This window comes from Herpailurus yagouaroundi, unplaced genomic scaffold (assembly GCF_014898765.1).
Source record: "Herpailurus yagouaroundi ecotype Mexico unplaced genomic scaffold, PumYag 67690, whole genome shotgun sequence".
NCBI lineage: Eukaryota > Metazoa > Chordata > Mammalia > Carnivora > Felidae > Herpailurus > Herpailurus yagouaroundi.
In genome coordinates, this window is record NW_024420490.1 from 200386 (window position 1) to 212429 (window position 12044).

Consider the following 12044-nt stretch of genomic DNA (forward strand, 5'->3'; position numbering starts at 1 on the left):
GATCCACATAAGAGTGAAACCATATGGTATCTGTCTTTCTCTGTATGGCTTATTTCACTTAGCATCACACTCTCCAGTTCCATCCACGTTGCTACAAAAGGCCATATTTCATTTTTTCTCATTGCCACGTAGTATTCCAGGATATTTTTTTCTTAAAGGTGGTTTATGACTTCAATAAACTTATGGGAATTTATACAGGTACAACCTTTTGGGGAAATAATATGACAATGAGTATCAAAACCCTAAAACACATCCTCTGTTTGACCTGTTAGTTCCACCTCTGGAATCTGTCCCAGGGAAAGCAAATCTAAACTGCAGACCAAAATTTGTGCGTACAGGTCTTTCTCGATGCCTTATTTAGTGGGTGGGTTGAGTTAAATTTTATACAGTCATAAAAAAGAATATCATGCTTTCATTAGGATAAATCTTTTAGTGGTAAAACGCTCATTTTACTAGTTATGAGATCAAGTGGAATGTGTGTTTGCATGTTATGAACCCAGCTACGCGAAGCCCCATAGATGAGAGAGAAACACACCAAAATGTCAACAGTAGTTGTGTCTGGGAGGCACCATATTGGTAAATTTCCTTTCTCACGCATGTTTTTCTGTTTGTCTCAAGTTTTCTGCTGTGAGTGTGTGCTATTCTTATGACGGGGAAAAAAACGAGCTTTGAAGGACCGTGCTTCTGTGTTGAATGTAGCATCTACACAGGCATCTACTTTGAACAGCTCTGAGAATATGCTCCAGGGAGTGAAGTGAGGAATAACACAACCATCCTGGCGCTGGCCTCCCTGCTTCTACCCTTGACTCCCTCCAGCTGGTGCTCTGCACGGCAACCAGAGGTATGCTCTTAACATGGAAGGACCCATTTCACTCTTTCACTCAGTATCCTCTAGTGGTTTCCCATCTCGTTAAGGCAGTGTCTTCAGCAGAGCTGACAAAGCCCTGTGGCATCCACTCCCTCCTCCCCACCGCCTGTGCCCCCCACCTCCATCTACGCCGGCCACACTGGCTTCCTTGCTGTCCCTTCCACAGACCAGGAAAACACCTGCCTTGGGAACGTTCCCTCTCAAAGGTGTTCTCTCAAACACCAGGATGGCTGCCCCCTCCCCTTCTGCACATCTTCCCCAGATGTTACCTTCTCAGGGAGCCTTCCTAAGCATCCAATTCAGATCTATATACCCCACTCTCCTCCTAGGTATCCATCCTACGCTCCTGATCCCTCTTACCGGATTCATTTTTCTTTTACCTGTAGGACACATCATCTTTTAATACACGACGCAGCCCACTTATTCAGCACAGGCTTCAATGTGTAATTGGCAGGCCAAGAGACTGAGCTCTCCCAGCTCATCTGCGCTGTGAAAACGTGGAAATCGCCTTTTGTGCCTGTTTTCCTCTCCCAGAATATATATTTTTTTGGCAGAGAAATGAGCACATTGTCTATATAGCCCTACATTTGTCTACTTGTGTATTTATTACAACTGGCCGTGTAAAGGTACATCATATAGGTCACTGCATATGACTTAGGTCTCTACTAATTCTGTTTGAGTCCTTGCCAAATACATTTCCAAAATGGCCCTAACGTAAAGACATACTCAATTTCATTGAGATGTATATTTATATTCTTTTTGGAAGGATACTATATGCACATGGTTCAATAGTCCAAAGATAGAAAAAGGTATACAGTGAAAAATGTCCCTGTCTTCCAGTTCCCCGGTGCCCCTCGCTAGTGGTAACTATTGTTAGCAGTGTCTTATGTATTCTTACAAACATATTGTATCGCTACCAAAGTAAATTCATACATAATATATAGTTCCCTTTTTTACCCCCAAATCAGCATACTCCACACACTATTCTCTCTACCTTGCTTTTATTAGTTCATCTAGGCGATCATTCTGAATCAGTACATAAAGATTCTCCTTACGGTTTTGTAGTGGCATGTCATTCCATTGAGTGTATGTGTCCAAAATTTGTTATTTATTTTTAAATATTTTATTAACATTTTTAAATAATGTTTATTTATTTTTGAGAGAGAGAGAGAGAGAGAGAGAGAGAGAGTGAGCGAGCAGGGGAGAGGCAGAGAGAGAGGGAGACACAGAATCCGAAGCAGGTTCTAGGCTCTGAGCCATCAGCACACAGCCCAATTCGAGACTCAAACCCATGAACCATGAGATCATGACCTGAGCTGAAGTCGGATGCTTAACCGACTGAGCCAGCCAGGCTCCCCTAAAGATTTTATTTTTAAGTAAATTCTACACCCAACGTGGGATTCCAACTTACAACCCAAGATCAAGAGTCACATGCTTGACCAACTGAGACAACTAGGTGCCCCATGCACGTGTCAAAATTACTTAGCCAGTCCTATACCGGTAGATGTCTGGATGTTGGCATTGTTTCCAATCTTTTGGTATCATAGACAATACCTGTATATATAAGTCATTTTGCACATATACAACTGTATCTGTAGAATACATTCCTAGAGGTAATTCAATTTGTCACTTTGTGCATTTATAATATTGCTGCATATCTTATTTTTGGGTATGAGGACACAGGATTTTCAAGATGTCAACCTCTGGGGTGCCTGGCTGGCTCAGTCGGTAGAGCATACGACTCTTGATCTTGGAGTTGTTAGAGCTCTACACTGGGTATAGAGATACTTAAAAAATATATATATTTTACTTAATATATATTACTTTATATACATGACTTATAATATGTGTATATATATACACATGTATATATGTGTATATATATACACATACACACACACATATCCTCTGTAAATTAATGTGAGATTTCAACGTCATTCCAACCAAAATATCCATAGTGTGTGTATATATATATATATATATATATATATGTATATGTGTATATATATATATATATACATACACACACACATATCCTCTGTAAATTAATGTGAGATTTCAACATCATTCCAACCAAAATATCCATAGTATCAGTTTTTGGAACTTTAAGTCCACTTATGACACACCTTTGCTCTGCATTCACCAATGGCTCCCCATCTTGCTCAGAGAAACAGCCCAAATCTTCATTTTCCCACAAGGCCCTCTTGGATTACTCCCTGTTACTTCTCTGACCTCATTTCCTTCTCTCTCTCATGCGCTTTGCTCCAGGCACACTGGCCTCTGGTCTCAGGGCCTTTGCACAGTGCTTCTGCTTGTCCGCGCACTTTGTTTCCTCACCTCAACCGCCATGTTCTCAATGAAGCCTGTCTTGATCCCCTGGTTTCGTACTTTCCCCACTTCCTATCTTCCTTCCCTATTTTGTCTCTCTCCATCTCACTTATCACCCTTTGACACTGTAGGTATTTGACTGATTTGTCTTTCTCATGCAGCTAGAACGTAAGCACCGTGTGGGCAGACATTTTCCCTGTTCTGGTCACTGCTGTATCCCCAGTGCTTAGACCACGGCCTGGTACTTAGGAGTTGCCCAGTCAACACTGATTGGTTTAAATAAGCATGTGGAATAGCCGGAACCCTGGGGGGGGGGGGGGAATGATTAACAGGTAAGGGGTGGTGATTAGCTTTACTACATAGTAAAATAGGTTATAAAGCAAAACTAATTAAAACAGTTGGGTTTCTGGACCAAGAATAACTTGAGCAGAAGAAGAGAATGGGGTTTGGAAATAGACCCAAATCCATATGAGAACTGGAAACACAATGACAGTCACGTAAGAAATCAAGACAAGAAAAGATGGATTATTCAATAAACGGGTTTGGAATACTGGTCTAGTCACTTGGAGAAAACAAGATGAAAACTCTATGTCTCCTCTTACACCAGGGAACCAAAGATACACAGTAAAACCCTGGGTTGTGAGCAACTTGTTCTGTGAGTGTTCCGCAAGACCAGCAGACATTGCTGATAAATTTTAACTTGATAAGCGAGCGATGTCTTACAATACGAGTAGTAGGTGATGCCAAACATTACATGATCACAACTGAGCCAATGGTTCTCGAAATTCGCTTTGATACGCAAGTGCTTTGGATTACAAGCATGTTTCCGGAATGAATTATGCTCGCAAACCAAGGTTTTACTGTATCTGGAAAAAAAATCCAACACTAAAATTTGGGGGGACTAATTTGTAATCATGGGGACAAGCTTTCTATGCAGGACACAAGACTAAGAAGAGATGTAGGAAAAGATTAATAAATTTCACAAAAAAACAAAGAAGCTCTTGTAGGGAAAACTGCCACAGACAGAGTTAAAAGACAACACGTACTAGTAAGAACTTTTCAAGATATATGACTTATGACTAATTTCCGAAAGTTGCAAAAAGCTCTTACTAAATCAGTAAGAAAAAGATGAAGAACCTCACAGAAAAATGGGACAAGACATGAATAAGCAGTTCTCAGAACAAGAAATCCCAGTGGCCAATAAATAGTGACAAAAGGCTTACTTTCACTTATACTTTTAAACATGCAGATTAAAATATCAAGAAAATACATTTTTTTTCATTATCAGATCGGCAACGATCCACCAATTTGTTAACAGCTACACTGGCAAAGAAGAGACATACGCATTCTCACTTACCGCTGGGAGAGGGCAGTTTCGGGCGATCTCTTTGCAGAGCACTTTGGCAATATCTCTGAAAATTAAAGCTGGACAATGCTCTCTGACCCAGCAGGTCCACATCTAGGAACTTGTACTATGGAGACAAGGAAAAAAGATCAAGGATATACACTGTAGAATTATTTGCATTAAAAAATAAAACCCCGACTGTCCAATCATAAGGAAACACCAGTTAAATAAACCATTCTGCATCCATACAATGGAAATATTCTACAGCCATTTAATAAATTACTTGGGATCTTATATGTGATTATGTGATACAAGATTCAGTAAATGCAAACAACACATGTAGTATATTTCTATTTGTGATAGAGTGGACATGCGTATATATTATTGTATATGTATAAAAAGGGTTCTGGAAAGATCTATAATGTAGCAGGTAGTGGGAGTTAGGTCTATGTTGGGGAGACAAAACTGTGCCTCTCATTTTGTAGCTCCTTTCTGGTTCTCATTTCTTGCATTGTGCATGTGTCACATGTATTATAACAGTAAAACACACACACACACACACACACAAGCTAAATTTCACTCTAAAAATTGTCTTAATTCTAAGGAATGAGGTTCAGGGCGCCTGGGTGGCTCAGTCACTTAAGCATCTGACTTCGGCTCAGGTCATGATCTTGCGATTCCGTGGGTTTGAGCCCCACATCAGGCTCTGTGCTGACAGTGCAGAGCCTGCTTGGGATTCTGTCTCCCGCTCTCTCTCTCTCAAACAAATAACCTTTCAAAAATATGAAAAAAAAAAGTCTCTAATGACATTCATCTCTACTGAAATGACTTCAACTATGGAAGGTAGTTTACTCCTCATTCATATTATCTTTGTTAGCAATAACAAAAAGACCTTTCCAGAGGCAGGAAGCTGGAATCAAAAGAGAATGTATGAAATAAAGGCCTGATTTAAGTCCATGAGATCAAAGGACATTTTCGTCTCCCAATTAAAGAGACATTCCCACTTTCCAATCCACAGACACGGATGATTGGCCCCAAGCCCACTGTAGCCTGAGAGAGCTCGGTTTGCATTCCCAATCTATAGCTACAAGGTGACCCAGGAAAAGTTATCGAGTCCCTCTCCATCAGTTACGAAGTTGTATATAAAGCAAATCCCCAAAAAACGGCTTAAAAGAGATAGAGGTTTTTCTTCCCTCTGACACAAGGTAATTCCAGAGTTGTGCCCTCCGTGGAATTGTGAGATAAGAAATTTGTGTTTAAACTGCTAAGTTAGTTTGTGGCAATGTGTGCCACAGCTGTGGGGAACTAACACAGAGGATGGTGGAGCTCGATGGCCCTAGATCAGGCGTCAGCAAACTCTGACCTGGCCCACCAACCAAACCCAGCCCACCGCCTGGTTCTGTAAATAAAAGGCTTTACTGGCACACAGCCACACCCGTTTTTGTCATGTGTTGTCTTTGTGCCTGTCTGCCTCTCGTGCTGCCATGTTGGAGCTGAATAGTTGCAACGCCTAAAAGATTCACTATCTGGCTCTTTAGAGAAAAAGTTTGCTGACCCCCGCTCTAGACGATCTCGAGATAACCAGATGACAAAAGCAGTTTACTTGGGTGGTGACTCCTGAAAGCACTGGGGACATGGTAGAGGTGAGATGGGGAAGAAAGGCAGCCAACAGTGTGTGATTGAGCAGGGCATCACTGTGGGTGACTGAGGCTGCATCCTACCAGAAAGTTCTGGGAAGCGGCATAGAACAGGCACCTCAGTCATCTATGTGATATAGGCAAGGGAGCTGGGAATTAATCAACCCCCATCAGTCACTGGTTGTGCACTGCTGATTCTGTAGTTTGGAGAAAGCCCTTGGGAAAAGAGATGTTAATACAGACAGTCGGAAGTCAGCCTTAAGTGGGAAGTCCTGGCGGGTAGAGATGGGGCAAGAACTGGGTCTGCTACAAGTGGGAAAAGGACGTGTCCGAGTCCAGCTTCTGCCCACGCCCCCACCCCACTAACCATCCCTCCTCCGAGAAGGAATGGCCCATCTAATTGGTGAATTTGGAAGAAGGAGGTGAGCATGCTTGGCTCACGGTTTCTTGAGTTCTCTTCCAGATTTGTCTGCCCACATAAAGGGTCCACTCTGTTTTGCTCTCCATTATGAGAGAAGCTTATGGCATGGGCACTGCCCCAGAAATAGCAGAGCCCACACTTAGGTTCAAGTCGGCGAGAATGTATTGGAAAGTCTGTTGGCCCCTGGATTTAAGGCCACATTCTTCGGTCATCAACAATGCTGATTATTTCTATCTCCACTTGTTGGACTCTTGAATTTATTTTTCAGTTGGTCTTAAACTTGGGTAGAAGGAGGGTTGCAATTTATTAGGCTCTTAAACCCCACAGATGATTATTATTTCTATGGACTGTCTTACTCAGGTTCGTAACATAATCTAACACGTTACTGTGAAAATCTCAAACAATGCCCAATTTGTGGTCAGTATATTTGTTTCCTTATATGGAACGGGTCTAAGAACAGAGGACAGAATGTTGTACCAGAAATTTGCTTTCCCAGCTAGTACCCAGAACTGTTTTACTGGAAAGATGACAGGAAAGTGCTGTGTACTGGAAAATGCTCATGATAGATTCATACTCTTCTCCTCATAACTTGGGCAACAATGGACTTTTGTGACCTGAAGAGACACACTATATTCTAGAACAGAAATAACAGATGTGCATGTCTCCATTGCACAGGGAATGCCATTTACCCCAGAGAAAGCGGAAGGAGCCACAGACAGAACAGTAGTGCCTTTTATGGGCTCTTTTTAGAAACTTGATTCTTATACCCCTTTGCTTTTCACTTCATGCTTGGTTATAATGAGATTCTCTGCCACTTGTATCTGTTCGGTAACAACTTCTATTTCTACCGCACATTTTTTTTTTTTTTTTTTAAAAGCTTGAAACATCTCATGAAGCGCTCGCAACAGAAAACAGAAAGAAAAATGATACATGCAGGGAAGCAGAAACGTCAGACAAAGTGAGTTATTATAAATGCGACTACAGTGGGCAGAGGATGTGAGTCAATAATGGGAGGAAACTGCCATGGCCGTCCTCCATCTTGAATAGCCCAGATCCTGACTGGCCTGACCCCGGGGCTTTCTCACAGCATGGCTGGGGGCTACATGTGTCAAAGAGGATTAGGTGCCGCTGTCGGTAAAGCAAGACTGTAAATCACAGTAGTTCAAGAAGACAGAACTTTGCTTCCTCGTGTAAAAGTTAGGGCAGGGCAGTCCAGAGCTGGTGTGGCTGTTGTGCTTCCTGCAGTCCTCAAGGGTCCAGGCTCCCTTCCTCTCACTGCTCCCCCACCCCCAGGGTGCGACCTTCCATCTATGGCGTGAGATGATTGGGACTCTAGCCACCACATGGGCGTTCTGGGCAGCAGAAGAGGCAAGGGGTGAAGAAGACAACTGCACCACGGTATGTGCCTGCTGTCTTTTGAAGGAGGTGCCTGACAGCAGCCACGGGACACTTCCGTTCACACCTCATTACCCAGGACACAGACACACAGCCACATCTAACTGCAAGGGAGGCTAGGAAACATGGTGTCTCCATAGGTCCAGCTAACAATCACAGTTCCTATGACTATGGAAGAAGGGACATTGGATATTGGGAGACAACCAACAGTCTCTGCCACAATGAGCTGGAAATGGATCACTGGGGTGTGGTGTCCACGTGCTGTTCCCAAACGCTGGTCCTCAGAAGCAGTGCCAGCCCCCCGACAAAGTATTCACTGGGCTCTGCTGAAACGTAGACAGGGGGGCCCGGGTGGCTCAGTTGGTGAGGCGCCAGACTCTTGATTTCGGCCCAGGTCACGATCTTACCATCGTGAGATCTATCCCTGCATCGGGCTCTGTGATGGGCGTGCAGCCTGCTGGAGATTATCTCTTTCCTTCTCCCTCTGCCCCTTCCCCACTCCCCCACACGTGCGTGTGCACTCTCTCTCAAAATAAATAAGTAAATAAATAAATAAATAATTGATTTCAAAAAGAAATGAAGACAGATTTGTGCAATGTGGTTTTTTTAATACTTATCTTTAAAGTTTATTTATTTTGAGAGAGAGAGAGAGAGAGAGAGCGAGCGAGCACAAGCAGGGTAGGGGCAGAGAGAGAGAGGGAGAGAGAGAATCCCAAGCTGACTCTGTGCTGCCAGCACGGAGCCCAACTTGGGGCTCGAATGCACAAACCATGAGATCATAACCTGAGCTGAAATCAAGACTCGGATGCTTAACCGACTGAGCCCCCCACCCCCACCCAGGCTCCCCAGTAGTTATTTTTTGAGGGACTCCATAGGAACATCTGTGGGGCTTCCTAAGACCCTGTCCACCTCTGCCACCCTCAGACACATGGGGAACATGCTTTTGTGCCCATGCCTGGCTGTCCGAGACCCATTTGCCACAGACCGAGGGGCCATGATTTTTCTAGGGTCTTACTCCTGCCACAGGATTCCACCCAGGAGGCGAGACACAACCTCTTCTGGGATACCTAGGTCAGGTCCGTATTAATTAGAAAGCTTTTGGCTGCAAGTCAAGTGGTTTAAAAATATGGATTGAATCATCTCACGTGACAAGAAGGTTGGAAGCAGACAGGCTACTTCTTTGCCCTTCTCTTGGCTTCCTGCTCTTAGTCATAAAATATTTGCTTGGCACTAAGTATCACATTGTCTCATGACCACATCCAAAGCAGGGAGGAGTGGTCCTTTGCTTTCTTTCAAGGAGGAAGACTCTTTCCAGAACTCTTCTCCTTAATAACTCATTGGGCAGAACTGGGTCACATGGCACCCCTAAACCACCCGCTGGCAAAGGGCGGGATCACCATGGCTGGATTAGAACAATGACGATTCACTCCCTGGAGCTCAACACATTGTCACCCAATACCTGAACAGCATCAGGGTTCAGGACAACCGTTGGTGTCTGTCGCAGCTTCTCTCTGTCCTCTCTTGCCTCCGGCTTTTCTGGGGGAAGGGTTACAAAACCCAAAATGTATCTGCTTGTGTAACTGCCCCTCTGGCAACTGCCCCTCCTGGGACAGGAGACTGGGGAATGGCTGAGAGAGGGTGACAACACACTGTTGAAACTGATCTCCTGTTCTCCAAAGTCTATGCTATTTGCACATAGGAGTTCCACTTATCCCTCCCGGCCGTGAGGCTGTTGGAACCCAAGAGCCCAAAGGTGACTCTTATTTTCTCTATTTCCGGATCTCATCTCTTCCCAGAGTTAATGAATGGCTGAGCAGGGGTAGGGTTACAGAGGAGAATCCTTTCTTTCGCATTCACCGGTATCCCCAGGTAGACAGCAGCTCCTTGAGGGCGGAGGCTTGCTTTGCTCTCCCCAGCACCTGGCAGCCCGGACGGCGAGCTCTCATGCAGTACAGATGCAAACAGTAAAAGACCTCGCCCAGGGGCAGGAAAGGTAGCTGTCAGCTAGTCAGCGGGTTCGAACACTAACTGTTGTACTCCTAAGTCAAAAAAGATGACATTTCAGCTCTCTAGAGTTTCTGATTTTCCTGAAAGGGAACATCCAGATCGGGAAGCCAGGCAAACTAGCCGAAGCTGAGCTAATTAGAATACGGCTGGGGTCACCACAGGATTGATAAATCCTCTCTGTTTCACAGAAAGGGTATGGAAAGGAATTGTAAAAGTTGAAAAGTGTTCAAGACGGGAGGGAATGCCTCCAGTGCTATGAGGCCAACGGAAACATGGTAAAGAATCCCTTGAAATCATGCAGACGGTTATACTCTGAGGAAGAGTAGCTAGAGAGTTCAAGCTTACCTACGAAGAGCTTTCTTAACAGAGGATTGAGAAGCTACTGTCTACGTTAGGTAGAAACGCAGAAAAAGCCCTGAGGTGGTCAAAGATTAGAGTTATAGAGCCATAGCGGAGAATTTCTTTCTCACCGTAGACAAGACCTTCTTTGTATTTCTTCCTTCCTTCCTTCCCTCCCTCCAAGTGGTTGACACCTTACATTAATTTCAAGTGTACCACACAGTGATTCGACAGCTCTATACGTTACGCTGTGCTCGCCACAAGGGTGGCCGCCGCCTGTCACCATGCAGCGCTATTACACTACCAGTGACCGTATTCCCCAGGCCATACCTTTCATCCCCGCGACTTACTCATTCCGAACTGAAGCCCGTATCTCCCACACCCCTTTGCCCATTCTGCCTACGTCCCCACCCCACTCTCCCCTGGCAACGATCTGTTCCTTCTCTGTATTTATGGGTCTGGTTCTGCTTTTTGTTTATTCATTTGTTTTGGTTTTGAGATTCCACATATAACTGAAGTCAGGTGGCATTTGTCTTTCTCTGACTTATTTCACTGAGCATCATGCCCTCCGGACCCATCCATTTTATAAGACCTTCTTCATATTTCTCAGCCTTTTAAAATTTTTTTTTAATGTTTATTTATTTTTGAGAGAAAGAGAGACGGAATGCGAGTGGGGTAGGGGCAAAGAGAGAGGAAGACACCGAATCTGAAGCAGGCTCCAGGCTCTGAGCCGTCAGCACAGAGCCCGACTTGGGGCTGGAGCCCACGAACTGTAAGATCGTGACTTGAGCCGAAGTCGGACTCCCAACCACCAACTGAGCCACGCGGGTGCCCTATCAGCCTTTTTCATAACAGCTTTGTTGAGATACAATCCACATCCCATACAATTTACCCATCTAAAATGTATGATTTGGGGCACTTCAGTGGCACAGTTAAGCGTCTGGCTTCGGCTCGGGTCATGATCTCATGGTTCGTGAGTTCGAGCCCCGTGTCGGGCCCTGCGCTGCTGATGCGGAGCCTCCTTGGGATTCCCTCTCCCTGCCCCTTCCCCGTTTGTGCTACTTCTCTAAATAAAGAAATAAACCTAAAAACTTTTTTAAATAAAAAAATAAAATGTGCAATTTAGTGATGTTTTTTAGCACGTTCACAGAGCTGTGCAACCACCACCACGATCAACGTTTGAACATTTTCATCACCCTGAAAAGAAACCCCAAACTCGTTAACATTCCCTTTCTCTTCGGTCTCCTCACCCTCGCAACCACCGATCAATCTACTTTCTGTCTCTATGGATTCCCCTTTTCCGGACAGTTCACAAGACGGAATTGCCCAATATTTCGATACTGTACGTGGCCATGAACTTCGCCATCCTCATAAATTGCCTTGCTACAGTTAAACAGCCTGGAGAAAGCCCTGTTTGTCATTAAATGGGCATAATCACATAAGTAGGCCATTGCCCAGGCATATACAGAAAAAGAGATGGGATGATCATTGATTCCCTTAAAATATCTGTTATCTGAAAATTAATACTAACATGGGAAGGCCATATTTTTGACTTATAGTATTATTAGTGTTGTTTTTATAAAAAATGTTGTTCCCGGGGGCACCTGGGTGGCTCAGTCAGTTAAGCGTCTGACTTCAGCTCAGGTCATGATCTCAAGGTCCGTGAGTTCGAGCCCCGTGTCGGGCTCTGTGCTGACAGCTCAG

The 12044-nt window shown here is 44.3% G+C and overlaps 2 long non-coding RNA genes across 2 annotated transcripts in view; one reads left to right on the forward strand and one right to left on the reverse strand.

Annotated features, from left to right (window-relative positions):
• Window positions 1-624: 624 nt before the first annotated feature.
• LOC121025651 (uncharacterized) lies at window positions 625-1452 on the forward strand. Its single transcript, XR_005788114.1, has 2 exons — window positions 625-841; window positions 1255-1452. It is a non-coding gene; the product is annotated as an uncharacterized LOC121025651 (long non-coding RNA).
• A 2852-nt stretch (window positions 1453-4304) lies between these two features.
• LOC121025652 (uncharacterized) overlaps window positions 4305-12044 on the reverse strand; it is a 21287-nt gene continuing 13547 nt past the window's right edge. Inside the window, exon 3 of the long non-coding RNA XR_005788115.1 lies at window positions 4305-4668. This is a non-coding gene — a long non-coding RNA (uncharacterized LOC121025652). The remainder of the gene's footprint in view (window positions 4669-12044) is intronic.